At 38.3% G+C, this 13,513-nt stretch overlaps 1 protein-coding gene across 3 annotated transcripts in view; it reads right to left on the reverse strand.

Annotated features, from left to right (window-relative positions):
• Positions 1 to 13,513, reverse strand: part of ETFA (electron transfer flavoprotein subunit alpha) — an 83,004-nt gene that overhangs the window by 35,762 nt on the left and 33,729 nt on the right. The window lies entirely within an intron of this gene.

Here is a 13,513-nt window from a genome sequence, read left to right on the forward strand (position 1 = left end):
AGAAACATTAAAAAAAAAAAGAATTAAAAAAAAAAGATTCAAGAGGTTTCCAATGGTTGAGAACAAAAACCCAAATTTAATAAAGTAACAGTTCAGCTTTAAACACAAAGGAATACTTTATTATTATTAGATAAGGGAGACATGGTTGGCAATAAAATACGGGCGAAGGAGAAGACTAAGATTTTGGATGTCCACAAGTGTAATACATGCCAACAGTGGGATATGGCTGCCAAAAACCTAATGTAATATGAAGTAGCATTAATTAAAATATTATTCAGGAAGATAATAATCCAACTCTGTACTCATCAGAGTACATGTGAAATAATACATTCAATTCTGGGCCTTAGAACTCCTGCTTTATGGCCCTGAGGGAATGAATAGCTTGTATCAGACTAATCCTCCTGCAGAGAAAACTCTAAAACCTCCTGAAAATACAGACAGCAACTGTTTAAGTGCACTGGAGACAAGACAGGCAGCACTGGAGAAGGCAGAATTCTGTAGGGGAGGGAGGCATAATAAGATGGGCCTACCTTAATACATCTATTTTCTCCCTTGGGGCATTTCCAGATTTCCCACAGGGGATAAAAGCTAGTCAGAAAGCAGTCACTTTGGATGGAAACCTGCAGTCTTACCAGTTAAGGAAACACAGAAACAGAATTTGTGGCTGCCACATTAGCTGAGAAGGAAGGAAAAAAATCCAGACAGAGAATCACAGACTGCATATATACCATGCTCAAAACTCTGGTGATGCCTGCATTCGACATGTGTGAGATAGCTTTTAAGTAACCTGGCTGGTAACTAAAAGAGAAGACAGAGTTTGGAGTTTGAGTTTTGTGTTTAGTTCTGTTTGTCCAGAATCAATAACAACTAATCATCAAAGAATTCCTTTATGTGAATGGTTGGCAACAAAAATAGTGCTGAATTAAATAATCAATGTTAAATAACTTTTTTGAATCTCATTATTTATCCTGGAAAAACTGTATTGACTTTTGTACTGATGATGCAAAAAACAATAGTGGGTCAAAATGCTGCTGCCTTAACATTAATCAAGATAGCTGCACCAAACTGAACTAGTTGTCACTGCATTCTTCATGGCCACATACTCAGTTTAAAAAACTTTAAAAATAAAAAAGCTGGTTTCACTTAAGATTGTTCATGATGAAGCAAATTATTAGTTTTTTAAATCATGGCCTTTGAGTACACATCTTTTTAGTATTCTGTGTGATAAACATCCATCGATTAAATTCACTGCCTTATATGGGTGAGGTGATGGTACCCCAAAACAATTACAATAATAACATCAAAGATCTCTGATCATAGATTGGCATAACAAATACAAAAATAATGAAAAACTTGTAAATATCGCAAGGATAATCAAAGTGTGACACAGAGACACAAAGTGAGCAAATGCTGTTGAAAAAATAGTGTTAATAGACTTCCTCAATGCAGGGTTGCCAAAAACCATTAATTTATTTTAAAAAAAACATAATATATGTGAAGCACAATAAAGCAAAACACAATAAAACAAGATATGCCTGTATTTTCTAAATGAACCATGCATGATGTTACAAGATGGTAAAACATCTATTCAAAGTGCAATACAGACCAATGGATTTTAATGTAAAAATATGAAAAGTTCATCAATATGGTTTTGTATTCCACATTGCAAATAACCTTTAAGAAATTACTACTTGTCAAATTTTGGTGTAGTATAAAAGAAGAATATCCACAATTTTCTGAAAAGGCTATTAAAATATTCCCTTCTTTTCCAACTTTATATATCTGTGTGATGGTGGATTTTCTTCATATACTTCAATCAGACTAATATAAAAAAACATACTGGAAGCAGAAATGGGAATCTAGTAATTTTCTATTAAACCAAATATGAAGCCAAAAATGTAAAGCAATGCAACTATTCCCATTAAATTTATTTTTGTTTTGGAAGATTTGGTTTTTTTAACCCAAATGTTATTTATATTACGAAAAATGATTTTATTATTTTCAAACAAATTTTTAAAAATTTTCTGTTTGAATTTCTAATACCATAAGTATCAACAGGTATGACCCAAATAAACAAAAGCTCTTTGAGAGCTCTCAATTTTTAAAAGGAATCCTAAGACAAAATTTTTGAGAACCACTGTACCACACATATAATGAAACAGGAAAATGTGAAAATACAATCAAAGGGCAACCTTGAAATAACATAAATTTTAGAACTAGCACACAAAGATTTTAAAGCAGCTATTTTAAGTATGATCAAGGATGTAAAGGAAAAGATATCTGCAATGATTACACAGATAAGAAATCTCAGCTGAGAAATTAAAATTATAGAAAGAACCAAATGTAAATCTAGAACTGAAAATATAAAATCCAAAATAAGAAATTCTCTAGATGGTTTTAACAGCAAATTAAAAATTATAGAGGAGTCAGTGACCTGATGGTAGACCAACAGAAATTACCCAATCTGAAGAACAGAGGGAAAAATGATGAAAAAGAATGAACAGAACTTCCATAACCTGTGGAAGAATATAAAGATATTTAAAATATGTGTAACTGGAGTCCCAGCATAGAAGTACTGAAAGATATGTGGCTCACTGTTCTGTAAATGTTGAATATGTGGACTGCTGTCTGTTTCTGTACATAAAGTTTTACTGAAATACAGCCACATTCATTCATTTACTGATCTGTCTATGGCTAAGTTTGCTATACAACAGTAGAGTTAAATAGTTACAAGAGACATTCTATGACCCATAAAACAAAAAGTATTTGCTTTATTACTCTTTACAGATAAAGTCTGCTGACCCCTGGTCTAAATACTCTTCATGCCCTTACTGAATTTCTTGGTCTAGTTATTCTATCAATTACTAGGATTGCCATAGATGAGGTCTTGCTTTTTATACATTCTGACAGTCTCTGCTTTTTGATTAGAGCATTTAAATCACATTTGTCTCTTTACAGCTTTTAAGAACTTTTTTATCAATCTTTAATCGATTTGATTATGATGTGCCTTGCAGTTTCTGTCATGTTTACTGTTCTTGGGGTTTGCTGAGCTTCTGAGATCTGTGGGTTTACAGACTTCATCAAATTTAAAACTTTTATGGTCATTATTTCCTCAAAGAGTTTTGCTGTTCCAATCATACATATAGCAGGCCTGTTAAAGTTGTCCCACAGCTCAACAATGCTCTATTTTTTTTTCCTGTGTGTGTATGTGTGTTTTTCTCTCTGTCATTTCAGATAGTTTTGCTATCATATCCTCAAAGTTCACTAACATTTATTCCTGCAGTGTCTAAGGGCTAAATATACACTCTTTTCAAGTGCATATGTTCACCAAGAGAGGGCATTTGTTAGGCCATTAAAATAAATCTCAATAAAGTTTAAGACTGAAATATTAAGGAGATATTTTCCAAAATTAAATTAGAAATCAATAATTGAAAGCTTTCTAGGGAAAAAACCCACAAATATTTAGAAATTAAATATTTCTAATTTTATAAATTAGAAAATATTTTTTACATAAAAGATAAAAATACAATATATCAAAATTTGTGGGATGCAGCTTAAGTAGTGCTTAAGAGGAAAATTTATATATTTAATATTTATATTTAAAAATAACAATACATGGGGTGCCTGGGTGGCTCAGTCAGTTAAGCACCCGACTTCAGCTCAGGCCATGATCTCACAGTTCATGGATTCGAGCTCCACATCGGGCTCTGTGCTGACAGCTCAGAGCCTGCAGCCTATTTCGGATTCTGTGTCTCCCTCTTTCTCTGCACTTCCCCCACTCATGCTCTGCCTCTCTCTCCTTCAAAAATAAATAAACATTGAGGGAGGGAAGATGGCGGCGTAGGAGGACGCTGGGCTCACCGCGCGTCCTGCTGATCACTTAGATTCCACCTACACCTGCCTAAAGAACCCAGAAAACCGCCAGAGGATTAACAGAACGGAGTCTCCGGAGCCAAGCGCAGAGGAGAGGCCCACGGAAGAGGGTAGGAAGGGCGACGAGGCGGTGCGCGCTCCACGGACTGGCGGGAGGGAGCCGGGGCGGAGGGGCGGCCCACCGGCCAAGCAGAGTCCCTGAATCTAGCAGGCAAAAGCGGAGGGGCCTGACGGACTGTGTTCCGACAGCAAGCGCAACTTAGCGTCTGGGAGGTCATAAGTGAACAGCTCTGCTCAGAAAGCGGGAAGGCTGGAGGACAAAGGGAGGGAGAGCTGCTGAGCCCCCGGACAACAGAGCTCAGTTTGGTGGGGAACAAAGGCGCTCGCCAGCGCCATCTCCCCCGCCCATCCCCCAGCCAAAATCCCAAAGAGAACCAGTTCCTGCCAGGGAACTTGCTCACTCCGTGCAAACACCCAACTCTGTGCTTCTGCGGAGCCAAACCTCCGGCAGCAGATATGACTCCCTCCCGCTGCCACAGGGCCCCTCCTGAAGTGGATCACTTAAGGAGAAGCGAGCTAAGCCTGCCCCTCCCGCCCCCGTGCACCTTGCCTACCCACCCCAGCTAATATGCCAGATCCCCAGCACCACAAGCCTGGCAGTGTGCAAGTAGCCCAGACGGGCCACGCCACCCCACAGTGAATCCCGCCCCTAAGAGAGGGGAAGAGAAGGCACACACCAGTCTGACTGTGGCCCCAGCGGTGGGCTGGGGGCAGACATCAGGTCGGACTGCGGCCCCGCCCACCAACTCCAGTTATACACCACAGCACGGGGGAAGTGCCCTGCGGGTCCTCACCACTCCAGGGACTGTCCAAAATGACCAAACGGAAGAATTCCCCTCAGAAGAATCTCCAGGAAATAACAACAGCTAATGAACTGATCGAAAAGGATTTAAATAATATAACAGAAAGTGAATTTAGAATAATAGTCATAAAATTAATCTCTGGGCTTGAAAACAGTATAGACGACAGCAGAGAATCTCTTGCCACAGAGATCAAGGGACTAAGGAACAGTCACGAAGAGCTGAAAAGCGCTTTAAACGAAATGCAAAACAAAATGGAAACAACGACGGCTCGGATTGAAGAGGCAGAGGAGAGAATAGGTGAACTAGAAGATAAAGTTATGGAAAAAGAGGAAGCTGAGAGAAAGAGAGATAAAAAAATCCAGGAGTATGAGGGAAAAATTAGAGAACTAAGTGATACACTAAAAAGAAATAATAGACGCATAATTGGTATCCCAGAGGAGGAAGAGAGAGGGAAAGGTGCTGAAGGCGTACTTGAAGAAATTATAGCTGAGAACTTCCCTGAACTGGGGAAGCAAAAAGGCACTGAAATCCAAGAGGCACAGAGAACTCCCTTCAGACGTAACTTGAATCGATCTTCTGCACGACATATCATAGTGAAACTGGCAAAATACAAGGATAAAGAGAAAATTCTGAAAGCAGCAAGGGATAAACGTGCCCTCACATATAAAGGGAGACCTATAAGACTCGTGACTGATCTCTCTTTTGAAACTTGGCAGGCCAGAAAGGCTTGGCACGATATCTTCAGTGTGCTAAACAGAAAAAATATGCAGCCGAGAATCCTTTATCCAGCAAGTCTGTCATTTAGAATAGAAGGAGAGATAAAGGTCTTCCCAAACAAACAAAAACTGAAGGAATTTGTCACCATTAAACCAGCCCTACAAGAGATCCTAAGGGGGACCCTGTGAGACAAAGTACCAGAGACATCGCTACAAGCATAAAACATACAGACATCACAATGACTCTAAACCCGTATCTTTCTATAATAACACTGAATGTAAATGGATTAAATGCGCCAACCAAAAGACATAGGGTATCAGAATGGATGAAAAAACAAGACCCATCTATTTGCTGTCTACAAGAGACTCATTTTAGATCTGAGGACACCTTTAGATTGAGAGTGAGGGGATGGAGAACTATTTATCATGCTACTGGAAGCCAAAAGAAAGCTGGAGTAGCCATACTTATATCAGACAAACTAGACTTTCAGTTAAAGGCTGTAACAAGAGATGAAGAAGGGCATTATATAATAATTACAGGGTCTATCCACCAGGAAGAGCTACAATTATAAATGTCTATGCGCTGAATACCGGAGCCCCCAAATATATAAAACAATTACTCATAAACATAAGCAACCTTATTGATAAGAATGTGGTCATTGCAGGGGACTTTAACACTCCACTTACAGAAATGGATAGATCATCTAGACACACAGTCAATAAAGAAACAAGGGCCCTGAATGATACACTGGAGCAGATGGACTTGACAGATATATTTAGAACTCTGCATCCCAAAGCAACAGAATATACTTTCTTCTCGAGTGCACATGGAACATTCTCCAAGATAGATCATATACTGGGTCACAAAACAGCCCTTCATAAGTTTACAAGAATTGAAATTATACCATGCATACTTTCAGACCACAATGCTGTGAAACTTGAAATCAACCACAGGAAAAAGTTTGGAAAACCTCCAAAAGTATGGAGGTTAAAGAACAACCTACTAAAGAATGAATGGGTCAACCAGGCAATTAGAGAAGAAATTAAAAAATATATGGAAACAAACGAAAATGAAAATACAACAATCCAAACACTGGGATGCAGCGAAGGCAGTCCTGAGAGGAAAATACATTGCAATTCAGGCCTATATCAAGAAACAAGAAAAATCCCAAATATATAATCTAACAGTACACCTAAAGGAAATACAAGCAGAGCAGCAAAGACACCCCAAACCCAGCAGAAGAAGAGAAATAATAAAGATCAGAGCAGAAATAAACAATATAGAATCTAAAAAAACTGTAGAGCAGACCAATGAAACCAAGAGTTGGTTTTTTGAAAAAATAAACAAAATTGACAAACCTCTAGCCAGGGTTCTCAAAAAGAAAAGGGAGATGACCCAAATAGATAAAATCATGAATGAAAATGGAATTATGACAACCAATCCCTCAGAGATACAAACAATTATCAGGGAATACTATGAAAAATTATACGCCAACAAATTGGACAACCTGGGAGAAATGGACAAATTCCTAAACACCCACACGCTTCCAAAACTCAATCAGGAGGATATAGAAAGCTTGAACAGACCCATAACCAGCGAAGAAATTGAATCAGTTATCAAAAATCTCCCAACAAATAAGAGTCCAGGACCAGATGGCTTCCCAGGGGAGTTCTACCAGACGTTTAAAGCAGAGATAATACCTATCCTTCTCAAGCTATTCCAAGAAATAGAAAGGGAAGGAAAACTTCCAGACTCATTCTAGGAAGCCAGCATTACTTTGATTCCTAAACCAGACAGAGACCCAGTAAAAAAAGAGAACTACAGGCCAATATCCCTGATGAATATGGATGCAAAAATCTCAATAAGATACTAGCAAATCGAATTCAACAGCATATAAAAAGAATTATTCACCATGATCAAGTGGGATTCATTCCTGGGATGCAGGGCTGGTTCAACATTCGCAAATCAATCAATGTGACACATCACATTAACAAAAAAAAAGAGAAGAACCATATGATCCTGTCAATCGATGCAGAAAAGGCCTTTGACAAAATCCAGCACCCTTTCTTAATAAAAACCCTTGAGAAGTCGGGACAGAAGGAACATACTTAAAGATCATAAAAGCCATTTATGAAAAGCCCACAGCTAACATCATCCTCAACGGGGAAAAACTGAGAGCTTTTTCCCTGAGATCAGGAACACGACAGGGATGCCCACTCTCACCGCTGTTGTTTAACATAATGCTGGAAGTTCTAGCATCAGCAATCAGACAACAAAAGGAAATCAAAGGCATCCAAATTGGCAAAGATGAAGTCAAGCTTTCGCTTTTTGCAGATGACATGCTATTATACATGGAAAATCCGATAGACTCCACCAAAAGTCTGCTAGAACTGATACATGAATTCAGCAAAGCTGCAGGATACAAAATCAATGTACAGAAATCAGTTGCATTCTTATACACTAACAATGAAGTAACAGAAAGACAAATAAAGAAACTGATCCCATTCACAATTGCACCAAGAAGCATAAAATACCTAGGAATAAATCTAACCAAAGATGTAAAAGATCTGTATGCTGAAAACTATAGAAAGCTTATGAAGGAAATTGAAGAAGATATAAAGAAATGGAAGGACATTCCCTGCTCATGGATTGGAAGAATAAATATTGTCAAAATGTCAATACTGCCCAAAGCTATCTACACATTCAATGCAATCCCAATCAAAATTGCACCAGCATTCTTCTCGAAACTAGAACAAGCAATCCTAAAATTCATATGGAACCACAAAAGGCCCCGAATAGCCAAAGTAATTTTGAAGAAGAAGACCAAAGCAGGAGGCATCACAATCCCAGACTTTAGCCTCTACTACAAAGCGGTAACCATCAAGACAGCATGGTATTGGCACAAAAACAGACACATAGACCAATGGAATAGAATAGAAACCCCAGAACTAGACCCACAAACGTATGGCCAACTCATCTTTGACAAAGCAGGAAAGAACATCCAATGGTAAAAAGACAGTCTCTTTAACAAATGGTGCTGGGAGAACTGGACAGCAACATGCAGAAGGTTGAAACTAGACCACTTTCTCTCACCATTCACAAAAATAAACTCAAAATGGATAAAGGACCTGAATGTGAGACAGGAAACCATCAAAACCCTAGAGAAGAAAGCAGGAAAAGACCTCTCTGACCTCAGCTGTAGCAATCTCTTACTCGACACATCCCCAAAGGCAAGGGAATTAAGAGCAAAAATGAATTACTGGGACCTTATGAAGATAAAAGGCTTCTGCACAGCAAAGGAAACAACCAACAAAACTAAAAGGCAGCCAACGGAATGGGAAAAGATATTTGCAAATGACATATGGGACAAAGGGCTAGTATCCAAATTCTATAAAGAGCTCATCAAACTCCACACCCGAAAAACAAATAACCCAGTGAAGAAATGGGCAGAAAGCATGAATAGACACTTCTCTAAAGAAGACATCCGGATGGCCAACAGGCACATGAAAAGATGTTCAACGTCACTCCTTATCAGGGAAATACAAATCAAAACCACACTCGGATATCACCTCACGCCAGTCAGAGTGGCCAAAATGAACAAATCAGGAGACTATAGATGCTGGAGAGGATGTGGAGAAACGGGAACCCTCTTGCACTGTTGGTGGGAATGCAAATTGGTGCAGCCGCTCTGGAAAGCAGTGTGGAGGCTCCTCAGAAAATTAAAAATAGACCTACCCTATGACCCAGCAATAGCACTGCTAGGAATTTATCCAAGGGATACAGGAGTACTGATGCATAGGGGCACTTGTACCCCAGTGTTTACAGCAGCACTCTCAACAATAGCCAAATTATGGAAAGAGCCTAAATGTCCATCAACTGATGAATAGATAAAGAAATTGTGGTTTGGGGCGCCTGGGTGGCGCAGTCGGTTAAGCGTCCGACTTCGGCCAGGTCACGATCTCGCGGTCCGTGAGTTCGAGCCCCGCGTCAGGCTCTGGGCTGATGGCTCGGAGCCTGGAGCCTGTTTCCGATTCTGTGTCTCCCTCTCTCTCTGCCCCTCCCCCGTTCATGCTCTGTCTCTCTCTGTCCCAAAAATAAATAAAAAACGTTGAAAAAAAAATTAAAAAAAAAAAAAAAAGAAATTGTGGTTTATATACACAATGGAATACTACGTGGCAATGAGAAAGAATGAAATATGGCCTTTTGTAGCAACGTGGATGGAACTGGAGAGTGTGATGCTAAGTGAAATAAGCCATACAGAGAAAGACAGATACCATATGGTTTCACTCTTATGTGGATCCTGAGAAACGTAACAGAAACCCATGGGGGAGGGGAAGGAAAAAAAAAAAAAAAGAGGTTAGAGTGGGAGAGAGCCAAAGCATAAGAGACCGTTAAAAACTGAGAACAAACTGAGGGTTGATGGGGGGTGGGAGGGAGGGTAGGGTGGGTGATGGGTATTGAGGAGGGCACCTTTTGGGATGAGCACTGGGTGTTGTATGGAAACCAATTTGACAGTAAATTTCATATATTAAATAAATAAATAAATAAATAAATAAAAAGCTGAATGAATGAAGACAAAAAATAAATAAATAAACATCAAATTTAAAAAAATTTAAAAATAAACAATAGAGGGGCACTTGGCTGACCTAGTCAAAAAAGCATGCAAGCCCTATGCTGGGTATAGAGATTACATACATACATATGTATGTAAGTAAACAAACAAACTTTTTACAAAATTTTAAAAATAAACAATACAAAGTTGATGAAGTAAAGTTCTACTTTAGGAGCAAGGTAAACCCAAAGTAATCACAAGGGAGAAAATTAAGAGAGAAAAAAATCGACTGAAAATAAAAAAAAAAAAAGACAATGAAAACAATTAACAAAGCCAAAAATTGGTTCATAAAAATTGGTATAGCTGCTATGGAAAATAATTTGGCAGATCCTCCAAAGGTTAAACATAGAGTTAACATATGATCCAGCAATTCCAGCCCTAGATACACATTCAAGAAAAATTAAAATACAGGTCCACACAAAAACTTATACATGAATGTTCATATCTGCACTATTCATAATAGTCAAAATGTAAAAACAACCCAAATGTCCATCAAATTATGAATGGATAAATAAAAGGTGGCATATCCACATAATGGAATACTATTAACAATAAAAAGTAATACTATGACATAGATAAACCTTAAAAACATTATGCTAAATGAAAATAAAAAACATAAAAGACCACATATTATATAATTCTATTAACATGAAATATCCAGAATAGGCAAATAAATCTACATAGACAGAAAGTAGAATGTTAGTTGCCTTGGCCTGGGGGAGTTGGAGAAAAAAACAAAAACAAAAACAAAACACTTATGCAGTTTCTTTTGGGGGCGATGAAAATGTTCCAGAACTAACTGAGGTGATGGTCGTATAACTGTGACTGTACTAAAAGCCACTGAATTAAACATTTAATCAGATGAATTGTATGGTATATGAATTATACCTCAGTAAAGCTATTATTCTAAAATAGTTGGATCAATGAGATTTAAAAAAACATTTTTTTAAACGTTTATTTATTTATTTTGAGAGGGAGAGCATGTTCATGGGTTAGCAGGGGAGGGGCAGAGAGAAAGGGAGAGAAACAATCCTAAGCAGGCTCCACACTGTCAGCAGAGAGCACTACGTGGAGCTTGATCTCACAAACTGAGAGATCATGACCTGAGCTGAAATCAAGGGTTGGATACTTAACCAACTGAGTCACCTACACAACCCTTAAAAATTTTTTAGAAACTTTTCACTAGACTGATGAAGAGGTGAACAAAAAAGAGAAGACACAAATTACAATTGCAGAAATTAAAGAGGCCCTATCACTTCAGAAGATCTTATAGACAATAAAAAGCAATTAGAGCAGTATCATAAACACCTTTATCTAATACGTTTGACCACTTAGAAGAATAGGGCCAATTCCTTGAAACATATCACTTAGTCAAACAGACTCAAAATAAAATCGAAAATCTCAATAGCCCTAAAACCATTAAAGAAATTGAGTCAACTCTCAAATACTCCACCAAAGAAAACTCCGGGCCAAAATGACATCACTACTGAATTCTATCACATTTAAGACAAAACAAAGCAAATACAATCTTACACAAACTCATTCAGAAAATAGAGCAGGAGGGAACATCTTTCAACTCATTTTATGAAGGCAGCATCATGATGATACCAAAATTAGACAAGTATTTTCATTTTTTTTAGACAAGTATTTTTAAAAAAGAAAGTTGCAGATTATTTTGATCAAGACAGACCTCAAAATCCTCAACAAAATACTGGTCAATCAAAACCAGCAATATATTAAAAAGATAACCTATCACAGGGCACCTGGGTGGCTCAGTCAGTTGAGCGTCTGACTTCAGCTCAGGTCATGATCTCACTGTTTGTGGGTTCAAGACCCACATTGGGCTCTGTGCTGACAGCTCGGAGCCTGGAGCCTGCTTTGGATTCTGTGTCTCCCTCTCTCTCTGCCCCTCCCCGGCTCGCGCACATGCTCACGCGCTCTCTCTCTCTCTCTCTCTCTCACACACACACACACAAAATAAACATTAAAAAAAATTTTTTTAAAAAGATAACCTATCATGATCAAATAGGGTTTATCACTATAATCCAAAGTGATTTAACTTTCAAAAATCAAAAATGTAACTCATCATATTAACAAAATAAAGTAGGAAAAAACATGATCATTTCAGTAAGTGTAGAAAAACGTTTGACAAAATTCAACCACCATTCATGGTAACAACTCTCAACAAATTGGGAATAGTAGGGAAGTTCCTCAACTTGATACCATTAAGAAAATAAACAGGCAAGCCACACTTTGGGAGAAAATATTTGCAAAATATATCTGACAAGAAGGTTATACAATTACATAATATAACTATATATATAAATATATATAATATCAACATCTCAGTAACAAAAGACAAGCAATTCAATAAAAAAGGGCCAAAGAGTTAAATGGACACTTCTTAAGGAAGACATGTGAATCCCCAAAACACAACAATGTTCATCATGATTAGATATCAGGCAAATGCAAATTAAAACCACAATAAGGTACCACTGCACATGCACTTGAACAGCTAAAACACCAAATGTTGGTAGGTAAAAATGAAGAGCAACTGGAACCCAAATACATTGTTGGTAGGAATGTAAAACTGCACTTTGGGAAGAAATGATCCAGAAAGGGGTGTCAGAGTCCAAGCAAAGTGGGAAGAGTATCTATATAGAAGGACTGTTCAGTGCAGAGTGTCAGAGCCTGAGCAGGGCAAGGAGGGCATCTGTGCAGGGTAGGATATTGGGAGGGTCCAGGTTTTTTACAGTGGGGTAAGGGCATTACAAAAGATAAAGGGAGAGAACTGGAATTGACTCTGTGGTATTAGACTGGAATTGGCAGTATCAAAGTGAACTACAGTTTTCTTTTTTTTAATTCATTTTGAGACAGAGCTCCCAAGTGAGCAGGGGAGGGGCAGAGAGAGAGAGGGAGAGAGAGAATCGCAAGCAGCCTCCACACTGTCAGCACACAGCCCAATGTGGGGCTTGAACTCACAAACCATGAGATCATGACCTGAGCCAAAATCAAGAGTCAAAATCAATGCTTAACTGACTGAGCCACCCAGTTGCCCTTACACTTTTCAATATATAGAGACTGATTCAGAAATACAGATGTAAATGTGTACTGTATGTAATTATGCATGTGTGTTTGCCTACACATACACACAGTTATATACATTCCCTAGATTTTTTCACTGAGAGGTCTTGGGAATAACAACATCCCAATAGCAATGAATGCAACTAGCATCCAGATGTTGCCTACAAAATACTATTCTTCGTTAAAGGGCACCAAGACTCATTGGAGAAAAGACAAATTCCAGGCTGGGATAGGAAAAGTACAAAATGAGCCTGGAACATATTGTTCTGTTAGAAAGTAAGAAAGGGCTCAAAGAATGATGGGAACAGGTCAGAAAAGACACAGGAGCCACCATCTCAAAGAGGCTCTCACTGGCCAAATGTGG

This window comes from Neofelis nebulosa, chromosome 7 (genome assembly GCF_028018385.1).
Source record: "Neofelis nebulosa isolate mNeoNeb1 chromosome 7, mNeoNeb1.pri, whole genome shotgun sequence".
NCBI classification, from domain to species: domain Eukaryota; kingdom Metazoa; phylum Chordata; class Mammalia; order Carnivora; family Felidae; genus Neofelis; species Neofelis nebulosa.